This window comes from Clupea harengus, unplaced genomic scaffold, assembly GCF_900700415.2.
Source record: "Clupea harengus unplaced genomic scaffold, Ch_v2.0.2, whole genome shotgun sequence".
Classification (NCBI taxonomy): Eukaryota; Metazoa; Chordata; class Actinopteri; order Clupeiformes; family Clupeidae; genus Clupea; species Clupea harengus.
The window spans coordinates 1-27563 of NW_024880175.1; the positions used below are offsets into that span (position 1 = coordinate 1).

Here is a 27563-nt window from a genome sequence, read left to right on the forward strand (position 1 = left end):
CAGGACATACAATGATAGTGGCAATAAACAGTAAAATCATCTTTAAATGAAAAGGCAATATGGCAGTGGAGAACTATATCTTTAAAATAACCCTGACAGGTTTAGCATTGACAGGCTGTTGTTCACACACAGATGTTGTTCTTGTCTTTTGGTGAGTATTAGTCTTGAAGTGTTTTTCACTTACCTGCACACAAGTTCCTGTGATGAATATTTTATAGGGAGAAAAAATGGTTCCTGTTGGCCTATTTATTCCTGTACCCACAATGCATCATAGCAGATGGCTGTTTTTAACAATAATCTTCTTCACTGTATAACTATTCACAAGTCCCTAAACAACTCTAAACGGGATTCAGAAAAAGCCTTCATTCTCCTTTCCTTGACCTCAACAACAAAGTCATAAAATAACAAGTCACAAGATTGATCAAAATAACGCTCAAATCAAAGAGGCCCTTTCCTAGTCTGATGAATACCCTGCACTCTACTACTTTCTACAATACAATTTGTGTTGTGTTCCATTTCATCCACAGACCAGGAAATAAATTAAGTTGCAAGCGCCTGAATGACCATTTTGTTTTCAATATTTGGTCATTCCATGTCTAACACATTAACTGAGGGATCAAAATGTGTTCATGCTCTGATTACAGTGTTGAAACAAAACCTTAGAAATAAGTGCCACTCCAATTATGAACATGGAAGAGATCATAAAAGAGTTCATAAAAGAGTCCATGGGTGTATTTTGTCTTTAAAGCAACACTGTGCAACAATTTGCCAATTTTTTAGGTATGTTTTTTATGAGTTCCCACTAGCCTTCCAGGCTATGCTCTATGTAGCTCGGATCAGAACACACCACGAAAAGTCTTCAATGTACCGTAATTTCCTGGCTACTAACCGTCGTTTATACATTGATTTTGTAAAATTTCTGCAGCCCTGCGATTAATACTCGGGTGCGGTCTATACATGGTAATGCATTTTTTTCGCCTGGAAGTAATGCACACAGTATCTCTGCCAGGTAGAATGAGTATCTCTCCCTCTTTCACAGGTAAAAACAACATGGGATAGAACCATAACAAAGAAACGGATGTGTGTATTCACACCTAACTGTGGCCTATTTAACGGGATGCTACGAAGCTTGAAGGTCCGCGAGAGGTGTCTAAAACATGAAAGGTCTCAAACCAGTTAACCTAACTATGAACTATCCTTGCTATCTCTAGCTTAGGGAACCATCTTAACAGTTGGTAGTTGCTGGCGTGTGTGATATGAATTCATTTTAATATGAAGTGAATATGAATCCATGTTAATATGAAGCTGCACAGGCACCCAGAGGGTTTCTACCTATCGTAACATTTTAACTATCCTAGCTATCTCACGCTAAGGGAACCATCTTAACAGTCGGTAGCCACTAGCGTATGTTAATATTAACTTGTGTTAAAAGCTGCACAGGCACCCTGAGGGTTTGTACCTTTTCCTATTATAATTTTGAGGAGACTGTTACATCAACTAGACATCTATCTATCATGTCATGCAAATGGAACTCTTCTATTTCTAAGGGTGTACTCCCTACCTCTGTGAGGGTACATTCTAATCAGGCCCTGGGCTCTGTAAAGTGCCTTGAGACAATTTTATTGTTTTGGCACTATATTCTGTAAATAAAACTGAATTGAATTTCTAAGGGTGTACTTTCTATTTCTGTGGCTGTTGTTGGTGAGTGGTGTTTGTCCTACCACGTGGTCTGGCTCCACTGGCTCCACTGGCTCTGCTCTCGCTGCGGTAGGGACTGTGTTCCCACTCCAAAGACCCGCTCTCCTGGCTGTACTCTGTCCTGTCATCTTCATAATTCCCCTCCTCAATGTCTGCGTCCTCCTCCTCATCATCATCATCCATTTCCCAGGGAGCTTTGTGAGCGGGGCTGCGCTCCGAGTGGCCAGGCAGGATGGAGGGGAGGTGTGGCGCCACGCTGCACACGGCCACGCCCCTGCGGGCCATGCTGTCCAGGAAGTGTGGCATGGCGTCGGCCTGGAAACGGCTGATGAGCGGCGGGCAGGCCGGCGTGGCCATTCCGAGCGTGCCTGTCGAGGACGACTCTGTCTTGTCCAGGTCGAGGCTCCCCTGCCCGTCATCCTGGCAGTGGGGCATTGTGTAGGCTGTGGGACGCACCAGGACCTGCGGCGGCCCCTCGTTTCGGTAGAGACCCCCCAAGCGTTGGCCCTGGTGACCCACGGATGCACCGGCGGCAACTCGAACGGCCTTGAACTCGATGCCCTCGGCCCCAGAGCCCGTCTTGTGCAGCATGTAGTTGGTCTCCGTGGACATGCCCACGGCCTCTGCCCGGGTCCAGTCCTTGCGTAGAATCTGTTTCCGGAAGATGGCCAGCAGCGTGAGCAGCACGAGCACCACAAACAGCAGCACACCGATGCCAATTATCTCCACAGGACCCACGTACGTGAGCGGCTGCACCTCTGTGTCAGGCAGCTCGGTCGACAGCAACCCGCAGAACTGGCCCTCGTAGCCCGCTGTGCAGTTGCAGTAGAATGTGCCAAAGGTGTTGACACAGGCGCCGCCGTTCTCACACTCCTCTCGCTCACACTCATTCACGTCCTCATCACACCTAGAAGGGGAAAGAGGACAATTCATGTGTTCTCTTTAGAAGCACTTCAAAAAGATACAAAAGATACATAAAGATACCCCGTGAACCTAGTATGCTTAGTTATGTTTCTATGGTACCAGTATTAGTAGCACAGTGTATATAGTATGTTTAGTTTATGTGTCTAGTTATGTTTCTATGGTACCAGTAGTAGTAGAATAGTGTATTTACTATGTTAAGTTTATGTTTCTATGGTACCAGTAGTAGTAGTATAGTGGACATAGTATGTTTAGTAGGGCTGTCAATAGATAAAAAAAAAATTAACTAATTAATCGCACATTTTGAAATTAATTAATCGCGATTAAGACTAAATCTTATAAATTAACGAGTAATCACTTCATACAGCATGTATTTTAGACACTGTTGTTTAATTGTATTTTTTTTTTAAACACAATGGTGCCCCTTGACGGTAAATCGTAAGAATTTCCCCCGAAGCAATTCGAATCACCTCAATCCACTGTCCTCAACTATGTTGATGGGCCGACAGTCACCGGCAACCCAAATGGCAACCTTTTCACAGACTGGTCTAGTTATTTTCCTAGAGAAGTCATGGAGTGTGGGTTGGCGATCATCTAACCTGGGACTGCTTTCTGTCAGGTGCTTTGCCTTAAGGTGATAACTTCAAGACGAGCTGCTTCTGTGATAGCTAAATTCAGCTTGACAAATGCTACATACAACTTTAGTTTTGTCGATTGTTCCGTCATTTTGGCTCTTAAACAGAGACTTTCCGCCCAACAACCCCTCAGCTCTCTCCATCTTCAACTACCGCAGTGGTTCTCAAACTTTTTCTGTCATTCCCCACTTTGAACAAGGGGGGCTATTCAAGCCCCACCTGTCCCTCATCGCTCCCATAAAATGGTAGGCCAAGTCTGGCCTGATGTAATTCCCAATCCTCTCCCCACCTCGTCTCCGCCTCGCTTCCTGTCATAACTTCATGTCCTATCCAAATAAAGTATTTAATTTTTTTTTTTTAAAGTTGCGTTAATTGCGTTAAAATATTTGATCGCGTTAATCGCGGCCGCATTAATCGCATAGATTAACGCGTTAACGCTGCCAGCCCTAATGTTTAGTTTATGTTTTCTAGTTATGTTACTATGTTAGTAGTAGTCATTTGTCAGTTTGTGACATAGTTATGTCATCTGATTTTATGAGCACTGTCACCTTTAAGGGAGACATGACACTGATTAACCATGGACTGCCCTAAGGTATAATGGTATTGTATGACATCTGAAATGGCATTTTGATTACCTGGTTGTATTAATCTTATGACGGAAGGTACAGGGTGCCTGAATTTATTTGATGTCCCTGACTGTCTGCTTGAGTTGGCAGTGATGTGTTTAATGATTTCACTGTGGTGCTTGTTGTTCCAAAAAGGTACTCTTCTGAGGCAGCCGTGTCCTCATGCTCGTGTCCTCATGCTGTCATCGCTTTCAAAGTCACTGACTTGAAAGTAATGAGCAAGTTTTTGAAAACGTCTCAGAGCCTGAGACTAAGCCACGAAAAATCTTTTAAAAACTAAAAAATGCCACCTATCCCTCAAGGAAAACTATTTTGCAACAAAACTGGATATGCTGCAGTTCCTTCACCACAAAGGCATTAATCTGGTGGATCTGATTCCATCATCTCCGTAAAATTCACATATGGATTTGTTTTTTGTTTTTGTGTTTTTCATAGCATGACCTTGGCAGCTTTACAGAGTTATATCCTTCTGAAGTTTAAAAGAAAAGCTCAGACTGCTCGGATCAGCAGCTCAGAGAAGTTAAAACCAGGCCTCAAGAATGTCAATCAAAAATGAGACCACATAAGGTCAGAGAGAGGAGGGGGAAGTGTAGGCAGGGGCGTAACTATAGGGGGGGGCAGCAGGTGCGGCTGCACCTAGGCCCGTGGGGTGCCGTGGCCGGGCCCAAAGACATACACGAGTCGCTCCACGGGTCCCCCTCTCCAAGTACAGCGACAGGCATCGCTCTACGGGCCCCCCTCTCCAAGTACAGCGTCAGGCGTCACTCGACGGGCCCACCTTCAGTATAGCGCCAAATTGTATTGGATATGCTTATGTTCAAATACGCGCTGTTTTTAAATTGTTGGTAGTGTCAAATGCAATATATACACTTGAAAAGGCAAACTTATCTCAGTCATGGTTGTTATTATTTTTTGGGGAAAAGTAGCAATTTATAACAAAATCATATGCTAATCATATCATATGCTACATACACTATAGAAACTATGAAACAATTATTCAATGAAATGAATAAGTTCTTATTTTCTTTGGTATTTTTGTGATTAGCAATGATGATTGCTGGGTAATATGTATGTTGTTGTCCAATGTCAAGTCTCTATTTGAGCACGTGACAATACAATACGCTATAGATAAACCAATTTGAAGGTCTGATAACATAGTTCATTGAGCACAGCATAACTTTACTCGTTTTTTTAGACGCGGTTGCGGAAGTAGGAAACGCGTGTTGCCCGTCATAATATCTTGCACCTGGGCCTGTTGTTACTACGTTACGCCACTGAGTGTAGGTCTTGTGTTTTGTGTCTTTAAGATGTCACACAATTACCTCCAAACCTACTCAAACCAACCCAGTTGTCAGGTGCCACAGACTTCACTGAGATAAACTGTATTCAATGGTTCCCTCTAGTGGTGAAGTTCACTTCTCAATTTCTTCTTTCTGTATTGTGTAAATCAGTTAGAATTTATGTCATTTAATATCCTGAATCTCTTCAATGAACCAATCATGTTGTGAGAGCGATAGAAAGATTTATATGGGGGAAAGCAGTAGAGGAGTAGAGTGCATCAAATAGAGTTTCTTATTTGTCATAGAGCCCTCCCCCTCTCTCTCTCTTTCACCCTCGCCCTCCCTCCCTCTCTCCCTCTGTCTCTCCCTCCCTCTCTTCCTCTCTCTCTCTCTCACCCTGCCCCCTCCCTTCCTCCCCCTCTCTCTCTCTTTCACCCTCGCTCTCCCTCCCTCTCTCCCTCTGTCTCTCCCTCCCTCTCTCTCTCTCTCTCTCTCTCTCTCACCCTCCCTCCCCCTCTCTTTCCCCCTCCATCCCTCTCTCTCTCTGTATCTCTCTTTACACTCTTATGTGTATGTGTGTCTGTGTGTGCATGTGTGTTTGTGTGAGTGTGCATGTGTGTCTGTTTGTGTATGTATGTTTGTTTTTGTACATGAGTGTGTGTGTGTGTGTGTGTGTGCATGAGCTTTTGTGTGAGTGTGCATGTGTGTCTGTGTGTGTATGTGTGTGTGTGTGTGTGTCTGTGTGTGTGTGTTTATGTGTGTGTGTGTGTGTATGTATGTGTGTGTGTGTGTGTGTGTGTGTTTGTGTGTGTGTGTGTGTGTGTGTGTGTGTGTGTGTGGTCTGAGTAACTCACAGGAGGCCGCCCAATCCTTTGGGACAGCCGCAGAGGAATGCGGTGCCCACCGCCTTGCAGTCTCCTCCGTTCTGGCAGGGGTTGGGCATGCAGGAGGTGACCTCCGTCTCGCAGCGCTCGCCCGTGTACTGCGCTCCGCAGCTGCACTCGAACGCTGGACGAAACAAACAAACAAACAACAAACCAAAATAACAACACAGCACCAGTCATGAGAACATCGGTGCACTTTAGAGTAGGGCTGAACGATTTGGGGAAATAATCTAATTGCGATTTTTTACCAAAATATTGCGATTGCGATTCGATATGCGATTTTTTTTTTATCCTCTTTTTTTCCCAACAAAACGTAATGAATGATTTAAATATGACCAACACAATATTAGATACATTTTGTGTAAAATATTCTTTCCCACATTTTACATTTTTATTTAACTGCTCATTACAGAAACAAGAACAACAAATCGGTGGCTTTGCCACTGTGCATTTAAGTAATTTAAAAAAAGTAATCGCCTATACACTAGGGCACAGACACACATATACGGACACACACACATACACACACAAACCTTATGATGCCAAGCTCATGCAGGTAGACACACACAGATACACACACAGCTAGCTTCTAATAGCAACAGATGCACAAACACGTACAGATACACACATGCATGCGTGCATACACACGCACACACACACACACACACACTCACAGGCACATACACACACCTCCTGATAACAGGCTGATACAGAGGCATCATTGAGGTGTGGCACAAGGCTTAAGGAGGATTCACAAACACACACACACACACACACACACACACACACACACACACACACACACACACACACACACACACACACACACACACACACACCTCCAGATGGCAAGCTGCTGCAGAGGGCCATATTGAGGCAGGGCTGCGTGGCACAGGGGTCGGGGTAGAGGATGCAGCCCAGCTTGACCTCGCTGACGGCGGCCACCTGGGCGTAGCGACTGCGCTGGTTCTGCAGGGGCAGCTCGTTGCCGTTCAGCATCACCCCCCCCAGGCACCCCTGGAAGCCATCCTGGGCGCGGGGGGGCCTCTTCAGACGCAGTGCCGGGGGACGCACCTGCACCAGACGGACACGGGAGAGGAGGAAGAGGGAGCACTGTAAGGGCTGTAAGTGCCATGAATATGTCAACTCCACCAGGGGGCGCACATGAGCCAGAGAGACACGGGAGAGGGAGACAAACCTGGAGCAGAAATCTCATGAAGCTCCTGTGAAGTGTCACCGGTGTCACATGAACCGGGCACAATGACAGAGCTCTCCTGACGCACTATGACCCCTGACCTCACCTCAATCATGTGTGTTTGGAATGAATCACTATGGTATTACAGTATAAACCCATGAAGGCTGGTTAATGTGAACACAGACATGTGAAACCTCTAACAACATTATAACATCTGAACCCCTCTCACCAGAACAAGATGGTGTCACCTGTAATAACGTCCTAATGTCAAAGGTGTAATAACACCGGTTCCTCTCTCACCTATAATAACGTCCTAATGTCGCAGGTGTAATAACACCGGTTCCTCTCTCACCTGTAATAACGTCCTAATGTCAAAGGTGTAATAACACCGGTTCCTCTCTCACCTGTGCCCCGAAGAAGAGCGTTCCGTCGGTGGCGAGAAGCCCGATGCGCACGGGGGCGCGGCTGGCCCGGCGGCTCTCCACGTAGCTGTCGTCCAGCGAGAGCAGCGTGGAGTTCTGCATCAGCTCCAGCGTGACGGCGTGCCAGCGGCCGTCGTTGACGGGCCGGCCGGAGATGCCCAGCATGCCCACGCTGTTGTCACAGTCCAGCTGGAAACACAGGCGGCCCTCCTCGATCTGGAGCCACGGGGAGACATGCAGTCAATGTGTGCTGTGTGTCAATGTGTGTGTGTGTGTGTGTGTGTGTGTGAGTGTGTGTGTGTGAATGTGTGTGTGAATGTGTGTGTGAATGTGTGTGTGAATGTGTGTCTCTTCACAAGCGTGTGTATGTATGTAAATGTATGTTTCAAGTACGATACATGGGTTGGTTGTCTAAAACAAATGGGAGGCAAGTGTGTGTGTGTGTGTGTGTGTGTGTGTGTGTGTATGTGTGTGTGTATGTGTGTGAATGTGTGTGTGTGTGTGTGTGCGTGTGTGTGTGTGTATGTATGTGTGTGTGTGTGTATGTGTGTGTGTGTGTGTGTGTGTATGTATGTATGTATGTGTGCTGTGTGTGTGTGTGTATGTGTGTATGTGTGTGTGTGTGTGTGTGTGTGTGTGTATATGTGTGTGTGTGTGTGTGTGTGTGTGTGTGTACTCCAGACACCTTGAGCATGGTGCAGGGGTCTGCGCGTGTGTACATGATGACCCCTCTGCTCTGCAGGGTCCTGATCCTCAAGCTCAGCTTCATGTCTCCCGCCCTGCTGCTGTCAGTCACGCGGTACTTAATGTAGCTGTTGCCTGCGAAGCTCAAGGAGGTCTGACCTGCACAACACACACCAGGGAGCCTCTGGAATCAATCACATTTGGATAAAACTGCTCCCTCCCGGACGCAGAGAGCAGTAAAGATAAAATGGGATCATTTAATCCAAAGCCAAAACAATAACAACACGTTTAATGAATTGCTTCTGTCACACAACGGAACACTATGACTCAGCCACACATGAATCCCTGTCACATGAAAACTGTCATCAGCAAATCAGCAATACGTTCCTCCCTGTAATAATCTCTTGAGCAGCATAAACAAATCATCCCTTCTGAAGGGAATCATCTTCAAATGAATAGCGTGCAACGCTCCTGACCTGCACACTGCTCCAGGCTGCCAGGCTGACACTGACAGACAGAGGGCGCTGTGGGACCAGTGCGCACACACTGCATGTCTGGAGGACAGGCCTGCCCCTCACACAGCTCCAGAGGGACGGGACACGCACCTCCTGTGAAGACACACACAGCACACACAACACACACACACACACAATACACACAACACACACAATACACACAGCACACACAATACACACAGCATGCACAATACACACAGCACACACAGTACACACAGCACACACAATACACACAACACACACAGAGGGCTCATTAAGGACACGCAGAAAATATTCCACTGACAGATAAACTGACAAAGTATTTGATCTCCAAAGGGAAATTTCAGAGTTGCAGCAAGAATTCACATAGATGACAAAAACACAATCCACACAATGAGGGAGGTATTAGTAGTAGTGCTAATAGGTAAGTAGTGGTGCTAGTAGACTCGTAATAGTAGTATAAATAGTAGCAGTAAGTAGTAGTAGTAGAACTGCTAGTAGTAGTAGTAGTTCTACCTGCAACTTTCTGCCCTGGTGAAGAGTGTATGTAGTAGTAGTGGCAGTAAATAGTAGTAGTAGGATTAGTTAGGGTGACCAGATTTGATTTTGTGAAAAAGAGGACACTTAGTTGCGGGGGAGGGGGCGGGGTCGTGTGTAGCATACAGATGACCCCGCCCCCTTCCCCCGCGACGAAGTTTTGAAGCTTTGACATTTTTTCCACATGTAGATGAACCCGCCCCCTCCCCTGCGACGAAGTTTTAACATCTTTTTCACAGGCAGATGTCATGTGGTTTTGTAAACAATGCAACTAGTGGAGGCGGCAAAGTGCTCAGTGTTGCCAGATTGGAAATGGCGAAGTATCGTACCAAATGCTCAAAATGGTCGTCTTTGGAGGATAATTATCGTGCATCTGGCAACACTGAGAGGCCGGTCGACCAATGACAGTTCTCTCTACAGTCAGAGCTCGTGCAAGAAGGTGGAACCATAATTCTAGTCAGAATATGAGTCTGCTACCGCTCCATTGGGCTGTGATTATGGGGCATGTTTCAACCGAACCAGGAAAAAAAATGCCTCTTCGCTCAATTGGATATATCTAGAACCAATCAGAGCAACATAGTATGACCATAACGTAGACCATGGGGCCAGCTGATACATTAAACTTTTACCAGATCCCGTAGGAAGGACGGCAAAAACATCTTTTCGATCGACAAATGCCTTGATCGCGTTTCTCTGTTCCTCTTTCAAAATGAATGTGCTGTCAATGTCTTCTAAAACAGACTCGAATCTCCACATTTCAGCTCTCCAACGGCAGCCATGTTTGTTGAAAACGAATTCACCCCAAAAGCTCTTTGGTGACGTGGTTGATTACGTTACGGTTGATCATCTGTCCATCATCGTATAAAGCCCGCCCTGACAATTTGATTGGTCTATCTATCTCCTCACAGATTTTTGTGAGGAGATACAGTAGTTTCTCCCCAACGGAGCGACACCAGACCGAACTTCCCGACCTAAAATTTTGTGGGCGGGGCTAAGTTCGTCTGGCATCCAGGCTAAGTAGTAGCAGTAGTAGTAGTAGTAGCAGTAGTAGTAGTAGTAGTAGTAGTAGTAGTAGTAGCAGTGGTAGTAGTAGTAAGGTAGCAGTGGTGGTAGTGATAATAGTAGTAGCTACAGTAGTGCTTGCATGAGTAATGTTCATGCCTGGGCAGGTGCAGTAGTGCTAGCATGAGTGATGTTCATACCTGGGCAGGTGCAGCTCTCTGTCCTGCTGAAGCGCGGGGACACCAGACTGACACTGGCAGTGCTGTAGGTGACCAGCGAGCTGGGGTCCAGCGTCAGGCTCTGCTCACACACCTGATCCCCCGTGCACTCCAGGCCCCCCGAGCAGCTCTGGTCCAGCACGGCCACCAGCTTAGCCAGGCCCCCCAGCGACTCCTCCACGTCCCGCAGCCGGAGGGCCAGCTCACTGGGGCTGTAGAAGCCCCCGTCCGGGGTCTCCACCGCCAGCAAGACCTCCAGCAGGGCCCCCCGACCCACCGGCTGGACGCTCAGCACGTGCACAGGGTCCTGGCCCTGTGGGTCATTGCCGGCGCCGGCGACGGTGGTGGTAGAAGACCCTGACCCGACCAGGGGCTGCAGCATGGCCCTCATCTTCTGCAGATGGAGACCCACAAAGTCCTCGGGGCTGACGTCCTGGAAGCGCAGGGTGGCGGCCGCCTGCACGCTCTCGTCCGTGGCCTGCTCCACCAGCACGCCCACGTCGGCCGTCACGGAGAAGCGGCCGTCGCTCACGGTGGCGTTGAGGAAGTAGCGGCCAGGCTCGAGACCGGCAAGCGCCACGATCTTGCCGTCCTGCCGGTTGATCTTGAACAGGCTCTTGGGCCGCAGCCTCTGCGTGAAGGAAAGGACGTCGTTCACGTCACGGTCACTGGCGAAGATGCGGCCGATCACGCCACCAGGGAAGGCGTCCGTGGGTATGACCACCCTGATGTCCAGGGGGTTGGTCACGGGCTTGAACAGGCTGTCCCCGATGGCGCGCACAAACACGAAGGAGGTGGACGAGAGAGGGGGCTTCCCCGAGTCACTCGCCTTTACAAACACAAAAACACTGAGTCAGGACTCATGTCTGCTCAAGTACACACTCATTGTTCTATAAAGTTAGATTACATTTTACATTTTACTTTTTCTCTTTTCATATACTTTTGATTTTATTTTTACATTTTACTTTTTCTCTTTTCATATACTTTTTAATTTTATTTTATTATTATTTTTGTGTGTGTGTGTATGAGTCAATACTGAAAGAAATAAAGAAAACAAACACAACTATTTAGGTATATTTGATAGCCATATTTAACAAAAACACTAACAATTTAAGAAAGTTGAAAATAAGGTTTGATATTGCACTAGCCAGTTTGACTTTCCTCATAATCAATACTGAACACATTTACAACAACTGCAGCTGAAATAGGTACACAGCAGTATTTTTCCCCAACAGTGATCTCACTTGAACTTCCAGGGTGTACTCTCTGGTGGCCTCTGGACCAATCACACGGCTGGAACGGAGCTCCCCTGATTGGTCAATGGTGAAGGCTCTGTCCTCATTGCCCGAGAGGATGCTGAACTCAAACGGGGGGCCGTTACGAGTAGAGTCCTTATCAGTTACCATCAGCTTCAGGATAGTGGTGCCTGCTGCCTGGTCTAACTGCAGTTTAACACATAACACCAAAGGCAGTTTAGTGTTACAACATTATTTCACATACACTTGTGACACATACTGTAGATAGGAAACAAAGCAAGTAACTGTGTTACACCCAACATTTGTTTTGAAATGCTATATAATGCCATGGTTTTAGAAAAATTACAATACCACTATATGAGTATATAAGTTTTACAAATCATTAACAACTCAACTCTGACATGTCATTCCCATAAAAAAAATATTTTGAGATAATAGTCAATGTGAAAAATGCCAGTGAGGATGAAGGACTGTGTGGAAGGCACTTAAGGAGAGTGGGTGAGGCCACCTGGATGACAGCGGTGGCATTGGCAGCGGAGAAGACGGGAGGGTTGTCATTCACGTCAGAAATGTCCACGTTGATGGTGACGGTGGAGGACATGGCCGGCGAGCCGCTGTCAAACGCCTGCACAGCCAGCGAGTAGCTGGAGACCTTGGAGTGGGGACACGGCAAGACAAGACAAGGACATTTAGAAAACAAACAAACATCAAATAAATAAAAAATAAAAAAGGAAATATCAAAACAGGTGCTGTTAAAGTAGAGGAGACAGAACGGTGTCAAACAGGCGCTGAAACAGCACAGCTGCATTGCAGTGTCAAAGCCCCAAAACACACAGGAGAGAGCTGCCCACTCATACACATCCACCAGTTAAAACACACAGGAGAGAGCTGCCCACTCATACACATCCACACAAGAGAGAGCTGCCCACTCATACACATCCACCAGTTAAAACACACAGTTCATATCAGAGGATCTGCTACATTTGTCATTTGGGTGCATTGCGGGTTATACGTCATCTTGTAGTAGATTATAGATTCACTCATACATATTTACCAGTTAAAACTAATATTTCACATGAGAGTATCTTCTATATTTGTCATTTGGGTGCATTATGAGTTATTGTATAATATAAGCATATTCTAGTAGATTGTAGACTGTCCATCCTACACGTAGCTGTCTGAGTGCAAGTTGAATGAGCTATTCTGTCATTATACATGAATATATGCAATATATTCAACCTATTTAGTTAGTTCTGGGCAAACATAAACATGATGGAAAGTTGACAATGAAAAAGGTTGAAAGTGTGAAATACTGTGTGTCCATCCCAAAGTGTAAAGTGTGAAATGCTGTGTGTCCATCCCAAAGTGTAAAGTGTGAAATGCTGTGTGTCCATCCCAAAGTGTAAAGTGTGAAATACTGTGTGTCCATCCCAAAGTGTAAAGTGTGAAACACTGTGTGTCCATCCCAAAGTGTAAAGTGTGAAATACTGTGTGTCCATCCCAAAGTGTAAAGTGTGAAATACTGTGTGTCCATCCCAAAGTGTAAAGTGTGAAATACTGTGTGTCCATCCCAAAGTGTAAAGTGTGAAATACTGTGTGTCCATCCCAAAGTGTAAAGTGTGAAATACTGTGTGTCCATCCCAAAGTGTAAAGTGTGAAATACTGTGTGTCCATCCCAAAGTGTAAAGTGTGAAACACTGTGTGTCCATCCCAAAGTGTAAAGTGTGAAATACTGTGTGTCCATCCCAAACCCCTTAGTGCCTCACCGTCTCTCTGTCCAGCTCCTTGTTGACTTTGAGTAGTCCTGTCATGGGGTCAATCCAGAACTGATTTCTCCGGTCGCCCCTGAGAATGGAGTAAGTAATGCGTCCATTCACCTGGCTGTCCATGTCCTCAGCCATCAACTAAAGGCCAAACAAACACAAACACAAACACAAACACAAACAAAGACACACTCAGAAGAAGAAGAATCAAAACACTCAAGGCTATACAAGGCAAGGTGTGACAGTGACCTCAACACAACTGTTTAGTCAGGAATATAAAACATCTGATACAGAAGGTGACCAAGTTGCAAGGACATTTATCATCACAACACACTGAATTGAAAACGATTACCTTTTAATCTTTTAATCTTTTAAAGTCATGCATTACCTTTCTACAACTTTAAGTTGTCATTACAGGTTAGAAACATTACCCTGATCACAGTCTCCCCGATCTTGGCGTCCTCGCTGACCAGCGCGTTGTAGATGTCTTCGCTGAAGGAGGGAGCGTTATCGTTCACGTCCATCAGCTCGATGGTTACCATGGCGGTGGTGCTCAGGGGCGGGCTCCCGCCGTCCCAGGCCTCCACTTTCAGGAAGTAATCCTTGGACACCTCAAAGTCAAGGTCATCGGCTATGGTGATGGTGCCTGGGAGAGGTTGGGGGCAGGTGAGAGCAGAGACACGTCACTATGGTGATGGTGCCTGGGTAAGGTTGGGGGCAGGTGAGAGCAGAGACTCAACAGTAAGGATGTACCATGCGTATGTGTGCCTCATCATGGCTAATGGTAAAGAGAAGCAGAGAACTAGAGTAGAGAAATTGAAATGTCAGGGCTGGTGTTAAACTAGGAGAGTCACTCCGATTGTAAAATTACTTTCTATTCTTCAAGGCATTTTTAATTTAAGGGATGACTGGTGCCGATTAAAGCTTATCTCTCACCTTTCGCTGTATCGATAGCAAACTTCCCCTGCTCATTTCCAGAGCCAATGCTGTAATAGATCTCGCCATTGGCTCCAACGTCATCGCTTGTGGCAAACACTCGCAACACCTCAGCGCCCACGGCAACGTCTTCCGGAATGGTGATGGCGTAGTCCGGCTTCTGGAAGACAGGCGGGTTGTCGTTTACGTCCAGCACCATGACGGTTAGGTCCACCACAGAGGACAGTGATCCGTCAGCAGCGCCACGGTCGGACGCCTGCACTCTGATCTTATACGTGTCCAGCAGCTCTCTGTCCAGAGACTTCTCCAGGACGATGACACCAGAGGAGGCGTCAATGGAGAACGCACCGTCAGCAGAGTCAACCAGAGAGTACACCACCTGCCTGTTCTCACCTGGATACAATAAGAAGGAAAATGCAGGATTATGAGAAGAACACAACACCTTTTCCTTTTAAAATAACAGAAATAAGTCAAAGGGATAATGAGATATTTTCTTCAATTTGATTTGAGACCAGGGTTAGGATTGGGGTTAGCTGGTAGCTAGTCGATTATGTTAAAAATAGTTGAATATTCCTGCAATGGCTAACTACAGTTTGTTGACAAACTAAATGTTACCAATCTTCCAGGACATACAAACTCACACGGCACATACTGCACAGTTACAACTGATATAAGTGTGTACCGACCTTCGTCAAGGTCGTTGGCCTGCAGCCGAGTGACGAGGGCTTTGGGAGAGGCGTTCTCAAAGACACTGGCCAGGTACTGAGTGAAGGCGAACGAGGGCGGGTTGTCATTCACGTCCAGTACGGTCAGGGAGATCTCGGAACGACAGAACAGGCCCCCTCCGTCTGTAGCCTGGGCTATCAGCTTATAGACCGGGGTCCTCTCCCGGTCAAGGGCACTGGCAGTCTTCAACTCACCTAAGTGGTGGGAGGAGAGGGGGAAAGCCATTAGACAGAGACACAGACACACACACACTCACACACTCACACACTCACACACAGACAGACACACACATACATACAGATACGCACAGACATATACGCATACTCACAGACCCACACACACATAAGCAAACAGAGGCACATACACAAGCAAGCAATCATACAGGTAGGCTGAATATAATGCATACTTATCTGTACACACTCATAAACAGAATTATGAGATTTACTCACACTTATGTGTGCTCAAATTACTGAACACACTTTCTGACTCCAAACAAACCTGAAGAGAGATATCTCAGTTCCTACCCACACACATGTTATATTGTTTCCTGATGAATACAAGCAGATTGTCCAATACCTGTGCTCGCATCCATGAAGAAGTCTTCCACTCCTATACCAAAGAGTGAGTACTGGATGTCTGCGTTGGTCCCAACATCACTGTCTGCGGCGACCAGGGTGAGGATGCCTTTGTTGACGGGCACGTCTTCAGGGAACGAGCTCTCATACACATCCTAGCAGAGATGACATCCACAGAGACAGTTCATGAAAGACTTCAGCTGAGAGTAACTTCACTTTAGATGGACGATAGGGAAATATGAAACTCTGTCTTTAATCAAGTATGTATGTGTGTTAATCATATGCCTTTGTTTGCTGAAACATTACTTTTCTGTTTCTGTATATCTTTGATTCTTAAGTGCTGACGGTTCTAACTGTGTATGTGCTTAAAAGTATACCTTCTGTGTGTGTGCGTAAGCAAGGGCTGAAAAGAAGAACTAGTAGTCCTTCTTTTCTGTCTTGCTGATGCATTACGTTGCAAAAAGCATAGTAAGATGACCTTGGACGTCAGAGACCCACTACGTGGTTATTCCCGCTGACAAAGTGTTTTGGCGTCAAAGAACGCTAACTTCTTTCTATATAAACCTTGTGTGATGTGTTTAATTTTGCTTTCTCTCGTCTGCTGCAGTCTCAAAGTGAGCCTGGGCTCTCTCTCTCTCTCTCTCTCTCTCTCTCTCTCTCTCTGTGAGAGTGGGCCTGTGCCTCTCTGTTGTCTGCCGAGACATGAGTGAACCTGACAAGCTTGTTGTTGTTGAATAGATATACTTATACGGACGGAAGTTTTGGGAATAAAACATACAACATTTCAAAATATTTCCAACCTGACTTTGCACCAATTCGATAGAATGGCCCATATACAAGTCCTGAGGTAACTTGAGTCATTTTTCACCTAACAAGGGGTCTGATGAGGGCTGCACTACTGAGTCTGAAAAACAACTACCAGATACTGAAATATCTGAAAATGCTGACTACTTACAACACACACTGTTCAGCAAGATTTTAACAAGTGAATATCTCACAACAGTAACAAATGACCATGCTTATGTGACTGCCTGGGCATGATTCATGGTATAATATAGTAGAGTACAGTGTCTTGATGTTTTTACCTAGTGTTAGTAATGATAGAGATGCCCTGGGATAACATTTTAACAGCGTCATATTCAAACAATGACATCAAGTGAAAATTCTATGTTTAAAGGTGCTGTATGTGAGAATTTTTGTTTACAAACATTAAAAAATGAACTAGAAATAGCAGCAGAATGTGAAGAAATAACCACACTATACATAATATCAAAACGCCTATGCACTGTGTTGCCCAGATATCTGCTAAAGTTAGTATGCTAAACTAATAGAGGGGTTCCATCCTCTCTCGTAATACCACTTTGTACCTCAAGAGGCACTAGTGAGTCACTGTAGTAAAACCAGCAAAGCTGTCAGGAATAGTGTTTTTAATTGCTAAAATCCCATCTCAGAAGCTTTAAATACAGAGCCTCAATCCATTTTCAATGCCAAATTGAATTTACCAATGAACGCAAGTAAGCATGTTATCCTGTAGTTAATATCAACTACTATCAGCTAGCTAAAAAGCTTGAGCGTTTAAATGCAAACCTACAGGGGTCTGTTGTTGGAGACACTTATGGTAGCCTTTCAATCATATAAATGTTTTCATGCTTCATCTAGTCCTTCAGGCTCCTCCACCTTCACTTCACTTTTAGTTTACTTCTGCAAAGGGAGAGGAGGTAGGGGTGTGCAAACGCAGTAACGCAGTAATACACAGTAATACCCCAATCTGCTTATGGGGTGGAGAGTATGAAATACTTGAGCTTGCTGGCTAATATAGCCCCTTTAAGCTTAAATAAGAAATTAGAAATGTGCACACCTTCTCACACACAGGACTGTTGTCATTGGCATCCATGATTGTGACCTCCACTCCTACGGTGGTCATGAAGAGGCCGTCGCTGGCTGTGATGTTCAGGATGTACAGGTCCTGCTCCTCGCGGTCAAGGGGCCGCTTCACAAACACCTTCCACTCCCCCTGCACTGGGGTGAGTGCAAAGGCTCCTTTAGGATTCCCTCCTGTTGAAATAGGAAGCATTAACATACATCAATAATTAATAATACATGCTGCAGCAGACTGTATATACATAGTAGATGCACAAAACATAAAGCTTAATTAATTATAATATATTCGTTTGTTTGTTTGTTTGTGCATGCCTTCATAAACAGCTTACATTGCAAAGGGGAAACAACTGTGTCCTGACTAAAAACTCTCAGGGACAGATGTACGTAAGTTAGAGAGTTCAGCGCAAACAGCGACTTGGCCAGTACGCAGAAGGCACACCCTGTGCTTTTTCATTTTACACTGAATGTACTAAACCTGCGGCTGATCGCGTAATCAACGCATGTCATCACTCTCTAACCATAATTTGCAACATCCGCAACGGAACTGTATAGTTCATTCAGCTGAATAGGCTCATGGAACCACCAACTGACATCAAAAGGAATAAGAAGTTTAGCAATCAGGAAATGGGTATGCATGCTAATAAGGTGTCATCAAACAGAGAGCTAATACAGGGCAGTAATTCTACACCAATCAAAAAAACAATACTTCGGCAGCAATAACAACCAATTGCAATAGTGCTGCAGGCGTCTACAAGTACTGGAGAAGTGAATGAAGTGGAAGAGATGGAAAGACATAAAAAGGTAGACAAGTAAAGGTTTTGTGCAAATGAGCAAAACTGGCGCTCAGAATAAAAAAAAATTCTCAAAAGTTTCTCATTCTCATTTATCTAACTCCCAATCTGGATCACACCTGCTTTTAAAAGATGGAACATTTTCCCTGCAAAACAGGTGTGCACTGTCCCCCGCAGTTTTCATGTATACAACGAAAAACAGAATCAGTCACTCCCATAATTTTCTCCAAACTCCCACTTTTCCCACAAATGAATATGCATAAGTCAGAAGAGCGCAGCTTGACACTCTGAGCTCCTGTAGCAGGCAGAATGTGGTTTTAGATGTTACCATGATTACCATGTTACCATGTGTGGTCTGTTCATGGCCTACAGACCATGCCATGTTTGAGGCGCACATTAAAATAGGCACATACGTGTTAGTACATCTGCCCTTCAATGTCTTCCGGCACAAAAAAATGTACACACTTTATAATGATGAGCTTCTTCTCACCTGCGATGTGGAAGCTGACAAGGCGGTTCTGGTCCGAGGTGTCTCCATCTCTGGTGGAAAGGACGGCCACAACCTCACCTGGTGGGTCGCTCTCCCTCACCGCACCCCTGTAGTAGTCCCTCTCAAACGTGGGCGGGTTGTCATTCACATCAGCAACAGTAACGCTGACAACGGCTGTGGAGGATAGTGACACCACCTCCCCGAGGTCAGAGGCCACGATGCTGAAGGTGTAAGAGGGGGACCTCTCATGGTCCGTCACTCCAAGGGTAGTGATCCACCCTGTCTTACTGTCAATGGCAAACATCAAGTCGGTGGCTGCACTAGACGTGACCATTGTCTGGTCGACAGATGTCCCAAGGCTGTAGGTGACCTGTCCATTGGACCCCCAGTCTGGATCCAGAGCCCTCACCTGTATCACCCTGGTGCCGATGGGCATGCCCTCCATGACCATGGCCACGTACGAGTTCGTCTCAAAGGTGGGCTTGTTGTCGTTTATGTCCAGCACTTTCACCTCCACGTCCACCACGGTGATGGACTCGACAAAGTCCTGCCTCATGGTGGCCGATACTTTGATGCGGAAGTTGCTGACGGCCTCGTAATCCAGCGCCTTCACCAACCGGATGAGTCCTGTTTCCCGTTCGACCAGAAACGTGCCCCCGAGGTTGCTCTCCACGGTTTCTCCGTTCACCACGGCGAATGTTCCAGTTTGGCCAAGGCTCAGGTAGACAGAACCCAGCACCGTTCCTGCGGGCGTGTCCTCCGGCACCGTGAACGAGTACTGCGGCTGGGTGAAGGACGGGATAGTTGCCTCAGGAGGGAGCACATGGATGAAGGCAGACACAAGGGAGTGTTTGGCTGGGGTTCCTCCGTCTGTGGCTTTAACAAAGAATGACAAGACTGTTCCTCTGAGGTGAGCCACGCTGCCCTTGGTCACCATCCAGCCGCTGTCTGGTTCTATCTCTAGAACGTCCACAAGAGGAAGCCTGGCTTCACTGTAAAGGGAGTAGGTCACCCGGCCGTTGTTCCCCACGTCTAGGTCCTGGGCCTGGATCTGAGTGACCAGCGAGCCCATGGGGGCGTTGGCTTTAATGCTCACTCTGTACTCCACAGCACGGAAGCGTGGGGCGTTGTCATTTTCATCTGCGAGCATCACTCGCACCGTGCAGAAGGATGCTCGACCTCCTCCGTCTAACGCCATGACGGTAAGTACTATGTCTCTGTTCGCTGGGCTCTCTCTGTCGAGCTTTTGTGATGTGGTGATCACACCATCCGCAGCTATGCTGAACTGAGTCTTCCCGATGTCGTTGATGAATGAGTACACAATCTGCCCAAACAGCCCAGAGTCCTCGTCTGTGGCTCTCACCTGTATGACTCTAGAACCGGCAGGGGCATTTTCCCTCACCTCTGCCAGGTAGAACCTCTGGCTAAACACCGGGCTGTACAGATTCGCCCCTAGAACGCGGACGTTCACCTGCGCGGTGCTCGTGAACACACCGTCAGACACGGACACGTTCAGACTGTAGAGGGGTTTCATGCCTTGCCTTCGCTGATTGGACAGGGTGATAATTCCCGTCTCAGCGCCCATGAAGAAGTTCATCCTGTCATCTCCAGAAAGGATGCTGTATCTCAGCCGGTCCGCATCTGAGCTGTCCGAATCCGACGCTTGGACACAGCTCACAAAGTGGCCCCTTGGAGCAAGTTCACTCACAAAGGCGTTGTAGAGTGGTTGATTAAATGCCGGAGGATTGTCGTTGGTGTCAACGATCAGGACGGTGACAGAAACCTCACTGCTTTGTGCAGGGTCCCCAGTGTCTGTTGCCCTTACAATGAAACTATAGCGCTGTGTTTGCTCATAGTCAAGCATGCGGGTAGTCAGGACAAGCCCAGTGCTGCCGTCGACAATGAAGTACTCGGTGCTGTTGAACGCATCTGACAAAATCTGGTAGCGGATCAAGTTGTTCTTCTCTGAGTCTTTGTCAGTGGCCAGGATCTGCAGTACGGCTGAACTGATCATTGAGTTCTCAGCAAGCGTGGCAGTGTAAGAGGACTTCTCAAAGACAGGAGCGTTATCGTTAACATCTAGCACAGCAATGTCGACATCAACCTCTGACCTCGCCCCCGTAACAGTGTCTGTGGACCGCACTGTCAGGCGGTAGTAGGGGGTGACCTCATAATCTAAAGGGTAAACAACACTGATGACCCCGCTGTCAAAGCCGATGTCAAACTGCAGGAAGGGGTCACCCTCCACAATGGTGTATATGATGTTCTGACCTTCTGGGCTGGTGGCATTGATGCTGAGAATCGGTGTCAGCACAGCGATATCTTCTAGGACCGATATCCCATAAAAGGGTTTCTCAAAGACTGGCATGGCCTTGTTGACTACTGTCACTGGTACGTCGACAGCAGTAAAGAGTGATGGATAGCCTCTGTCCCAGGCAAAGACAACCACCTTGTACTCAACATTGGACAGGTCAACATCAAAGGTCCTTTTCAGGAGGAGCTCACCAGTAAGGCGGTTGACCTCAAAGTTCCTGTGCTCCTCTTTCAGTGTGTAGAACACCTCTCCATTGACCCCTTTATCACAGTCTATGGCGGACACCTTGAAAATCGATGAACCAGGCTCGGCATCCACCTGCACAGTTGCATAGTAGGGCAAGCCGATGAACTCTGGGGCGTTGTCGTTAACGTCCTCCACCTGCACGCTCACAGTCACCCTAACCACCCTCAAGCGGTCATACTCCCTGCTAGCCTCCACCACCAAGTCGTAGGACTCCTGTTTCTCACGGTCAAACGGGACCCCTGTGGTCTGAATGACCCCTGATGTGGCTCTGATGGCGAAGAGGACCCAGCGTTCAGGAGGGTGTACTTGAGGGGCTCGTTCAGGCGCTGCCAACAGCGTTGACCACAGCGACAGTAGTGACATTTGGATTGTTCTCCAGAATGGAGGACACGAAGAATGGCTGGCTGATAACCAATCCGCTGTCCATGGCTTCCCTTACGACCACTGTCACCAGTGCTGTACTGAAGAAGCGCCCATCAGAAACCTTCACATTGAAGCGGTAGCGGTCCTTGGAGAGACTGCTGTTTTTCACAGAGAGCACTCCGGTGGATGCATCCATGGTGAACTGTTCCATGCCGCTGTCAGCCAGTGAGTAGATCATATCACCCTGTCCAATGAGGTCAGGGTCAGAGGCCTCCACCCTTAGAATTTCAACTCCAGCGTAGGTACGAAGGAGCAGGACGGCATCGTAGGCCTCCTGGGAAAACTTAGGAGGAGAGTCATTTGTGTTTGTGACCTTAATGATGACCTCTGCTGGCCTCTCCGCAGTCAGCTGAGGCTTCCCGCTGTCCCTCACATGAACCCGGAAGTAAAACTCCGAAGACGTCTCGTAGTCTAAGTTGGCGATGGTCCTGACTGATCCTGTTCCAGAATCCACGGTGAAGAACGATTTGGCCGTATCCTCGATGATCTCGAAAACCAGGAGGGCGTTCTGGTTCCGGTCTGCATCCATGGCCTGGATTACCAGCGGGCTACCATTCTCGCTCAACACCACGCTATTAATGGGTGCAGCCCTCGCTGATAGTCCCTGTGTATCTCAGCTGCCAGAATACTGGCGAGTTGTCATTGTCATCCACTATCTGCGTGTGACAGTGGTATTGGAGGCAACCCCTGCCATGTTGACAGCCTCTATGACAAGAGTGTAGAAGGCCGAGGCCTCAAAGTCCAGCGACCTCTGAGTCGTGATGACCCCTGTGTAGCGGTTGATCGCAAACCTTCTCTCGTTATTACCCTGGACGATGTCGTAGTTGACTGCTGTTCGGCTAATCGCAGTGATGGTGGTGACGAAGGTGCCCACAGCTACGTTCTCAATGATCTCGGCCTGGTACTCTTGCTGGGTAAACTTGGGCCTGGAGACGACAGAGAGAGAGACGCCGATCCTGACTGTGGCGGTGGTGCTGAGGGGTGGGATGCCACCGTCCGTCACTCGCACCGTGATGACATAATATCCTACTGAGGTGAGGTCCAACTCCCTGGCCACACATATGACTTCCGGTGAGCGCATCAATGCTAAACGCACCCCTGTATTTCCTGTTTGAGACAAAAAGACCATATCAGAATAAAACCAGGCTGAGAGAAACCGATTGCAAGAACATACACACTCAAATATATGGGTAATATTCAACATACACACTCAAATATATGGGTAATATTCACCCCCAGTACTGAACACACTAACTATTGTCTAACTCCCCTTCCAACAACTGGGTGAGCAGCTGTCTCTCAAAACACCTTAACGTCTATCAATAACACACAACTGGGTGAGAAGCTGTCTCTCAAAACACCTTAACGTCTATCAATAACACACAAACTGCACTGAACTGAGAAAGAGTGGAACAAACTTACCTGCTTCAATTGAGTAGATAAGTTCTCCATTTCTCCACTGTCTTGTCAAGTGCAGTTACCTGCAGGACGGCCGTCCAACTGCAGCAGATTCAAACACCACCCCATCATACACTGTGCTTGTGAAGTAAGGGGTCTGATCGTTGGCGTCCTCCACAACCACAAAGATTCTAGCCAGGTCTCTGTAGTATGGAAACTCCTGATCCTTCACCTAGGAGAACAGAGAGAATAGTATACTACAACACATTTCAAATACTAAAACGAATACAATAATATTACAAAATAGAGTAATATTACTAAAACACTACAAATATAAAACAAAAAAGTGCTTTAAATATCCTCAAAATAAAAATAACAGCACAGACATACAAAGAAAAAGAAAATGGAAAGAAAACAAAAGTCTCTTGGCCCAAAACTAAATCCTGCAGATGAAAACTAGATGTTGACCGGGAAAAAACATTACTTTACTGGGAAACCCATTACTTTACTGGAAAGACCAAAAGAGTAACGATTACCATGATGGTGAGGATATGTTGAGTGCGGGCTTCAAAGTCCAATCGGTCGGCTGTGTAGACAGCACCGGTGCCGGGGTTGATCTGGAACATCCTCATGCTGGCCGGATCCACACTGCCATGGATAGAGTAGCTCAGCTTGGCTCTTTTGTCCAGGTCTGTGGCCGACACTCTTAAGACCTCTGTGTCTGCTGGGTGTCTTCAGAGACGATGATGTCATACGTAGGCTGGGAGAAGACTGGAGTGTTGTCCGTTGCTGTCCAGGAACCGTGATGAACACCTGTGCATCATAGGAAGACAGTTTGATGAAATGTTCAATAATCCGTCCACATGTACCTGAGACATAGCGTTCTAACCATTTAGACACTGTACTATGAAGCTTAAATTACAAGAAATAACAGAGTTAATGGAAGTTGGTCAGAGTTAATGGAAGTTGGTTTTAAACTCAATAGCCAAATACCCCCCGCCACCCCTCCTTTCAATGTTCCTCTTACTTGCTCACTCAACAGTGGCATGATTGAACAGACGGATTTTCTGTATTCACTGAATGGATCTCAAGAGAACACATACTTTTCCCCATGACAGAGCATGAACCCTTCCTAAGAGCACACACTGTATTGGCCACTAAAACCGGCTGAAGTGTGAGGGAACTTCCACCGAACATAACAATTAAATGATGTTCTTGCTTAAAACACCAAGCTCACCTTCACTGGAACAGAGCAGTACCTGAGTGGTTGCGGTGTTTCGTTCCATCTGTAACCAGTATAGTCATGCTGTAGAGGACTGGGCCTCTGCGTCTAAAGGCCTCGCTATGACCAGGGTTCCCATTCCTCTTTTAATGTCAAACGGGCCATCATAACTTCCTGCATTCAAAGACATAAACAACACGGTTGAGATCAGATGACAGGACAGGTTTCAGAGTGTGTCCAAACTACAGTATAGGTAATGGTATAGGTATGTATATAGTATAGTATGGTATAGGTAATTCCAAACCATCACCGGAAGTTTTCAGTTAACGCAAGGTACATATTTGTACACACCTGTTTCAATGGAGCAGTTAGCGCATGTGCGCATGTCTTGTGATGTGCGATCATCTGGGAACATAAAGATTAGCATCAACACTGATAATAATACTGAAAGATCACTCTTCTATTCTTCAAAGTTCAGCACGGTTCAGGTCACTTCAAACTTCTCGTGAATGAAGTTCAGGATGTAGCACCGTTTCTCCCCTTTTGACTCTGCACAACACATCAAAATGTCATTTGGTGACACACCCAATACTGCTCTCAGTCAACCTTTACTACCCCCATAGTGTAATTTAAACACACGCATATGACCTAACGCAACTCACCGGAGATATCAAACCACAGCGGTATGGTGTTCTGGTGAACGGAGACCACCCCACGCTCTCAGACACCTTTGCGTTTTCAAGGACGGTGAAGTTGAAGTAAGGTGCTGTAAATAACAGGGGAGACGTCGATGGGAGGGGCTTACGGATCCACTCGATCTGGAGGCGTGTTGTGGACCCCTTCTGGGGATTGCCATTGTCTACCGCCTTTATCTGGAGAGGGCAGAAGGGACAGTGTGTTTGCCATTGGCTATCGCTTTTATCTGGAGAGGACAGAAAGGATTGCCATTGTCTACCGCCTTTATCTGGAGAGGACAGAAAGGATTGCCATTGGCTATCGCTTTTATCTGGAGAGGACAGAAAGGATTGCCATTGTCTACCGCCTTTATCTGGAGAGGACAGAAAGGATTGCCATTGGCTATCGCTTTTATCTGGAGAGGACAGAAAGGATTGCCATTGTCTACCGCCTTTATCTGGAGAGGACAGAAAGGATTGCCATTGTATATGGCCTTTATCTGGAGAGGACAGAAAGGATTGCCATTGTCTATCGCCTTTATCTGGAGAGGACAGAAAGGATTGCCATTGTCTATCGCCTTTATCTGGAGAGGACAGAAAGGATTGCCATTGTCTATCGCCTTTATCTGGAGAGGACAGAAGGGACAGTGTGTTTGGAGTCTGTGTTAGTGTTTACTGTTATTATCAATGTCAATCATGCTCATTCAGATTGGCAGGCTCTCAGCTTTGCTGCCAAAAGCAGCTATAGAGAGAAGAACAATCTATGCTGTGTTTCAAGTTTATGTTCCTTTCTCTCAACAAAGTGAGTTTGAATACCAGGGAGCCTATCTATAATGGTTATTGTTTCTATAATAATTTTCTGTGATAATGACTACAAATGTAATTTGAAGGTGTGCATTATTACATTTGCCTCCAAAAGCAACTAATCTGCAATGTACTCTATCAGCATCATCCCCTGCTCTGCTATGTACTGTATCAGCATCATCCCCTGCTCTGTCGCTCCTCTTTGACTCCAGTGAAAGCATTGTCCCCTCAGGTCCAGTATATCCACGCACCGTGAGGATGTCATAGCTGCCCGCGGTGAGCATCTTCCTGGAGGACACCATGGCTGTCTTGGGGTCGATGAAGAACTTGCCGTCCTGGTTGCCGTCGACGATGCTGTAGGTCAGGTCAGCGTTGGCCCCCTCGTCCCTGTCGTAGGCAAACACTCGGTAGATGGGGTACCCCCTCTTGCTGCGCCCCCTTTCTGGGACGCTGATGCGGTACACGGTCTCTGGGAACTCAGGCTGGTTGTCATTCTCATCCTGAATGTGAACTATCACCCACACAGTGGCCTGTCTCGAGGTACCACTCCCATCCATGACGGTCACCTAGAAACAACAGCAATGAGTCCTCAAAGCTTATTCACTCACATCATAGCACACACACACAAAGCTGTTTCACTCACATCATAGCACACACACACAAAGCTTTTTCACTCACATCATAGCACACAGACACAAAGACAGAGCAATGCATTAAGACACAAAAGATGAAATGTCATTACACTCAAAATCATCCCTACAGTTCATAAGTAGATGTTGGTGGCACATTCTTAGAGACAAGACATATACATGATGAGCGTACACATACATTTGAACTGTGTCCCCTTTCACATATATTTGAACTGTGTCTCCTTTCCCATACATTTGAACTGTGTCCCTTTCACATACATTTGAACTCTGTCCCTTTCCCATACATTTGAACTGTGTCCCTTTCCCATACATTTGAACTGTGTCCCTTTCCCATACATTTGAACTGTGTCCCTTTCCCATACATTTGAACTGTGTCCCTTTCACATACATTTGAACTGTGTCCCTTTCACATACTAAACAAGACACTGGCGCCCTTTAAGAAGCAATAAGTAGGTATTCTACATAATAATTCTACATAAATAAACTTGTCTAAAATCACACTAATTGCAACAAAATACTGGGTCTCACTTGCAAATGCTTCCCACTCCATAGCCATGATCACTCTAAATCAGCATGTTTGTGCCTGTAGTTGTGATTTAGTTATTGTCATGGAGATCATAGAAGGATATATCTTAGCATCCCTGAGGGTATTCTCTGTCTCTAAAGTATACACAAAGCAAAATACTTCAATAGAGCCATGTGTGCTATTTGTAATGTGGTTTTAACCAACACTTAACAAGAGGTAGTAACAAGGCAAGGAGTGATGAAGCAGCATTGCAATCCCTAGACAATAAAGATAACCCACTGGCCAGAGAGGT

The 27563-nt window shown here is 46.4% G+C and overlaps 1 pseudogene; it reads right to left on the reverse strand.

The window, feature by feature from the left end:
- Window positions 1-1721: 1721 nt before the first annotated feature.
- Window positions 1722-26661, reverse strand: LOC122131508 (annotated as a pseudogene).
- Between the last annotated feature and the right edge of the window lie 902 nt (window positions 26662-27563).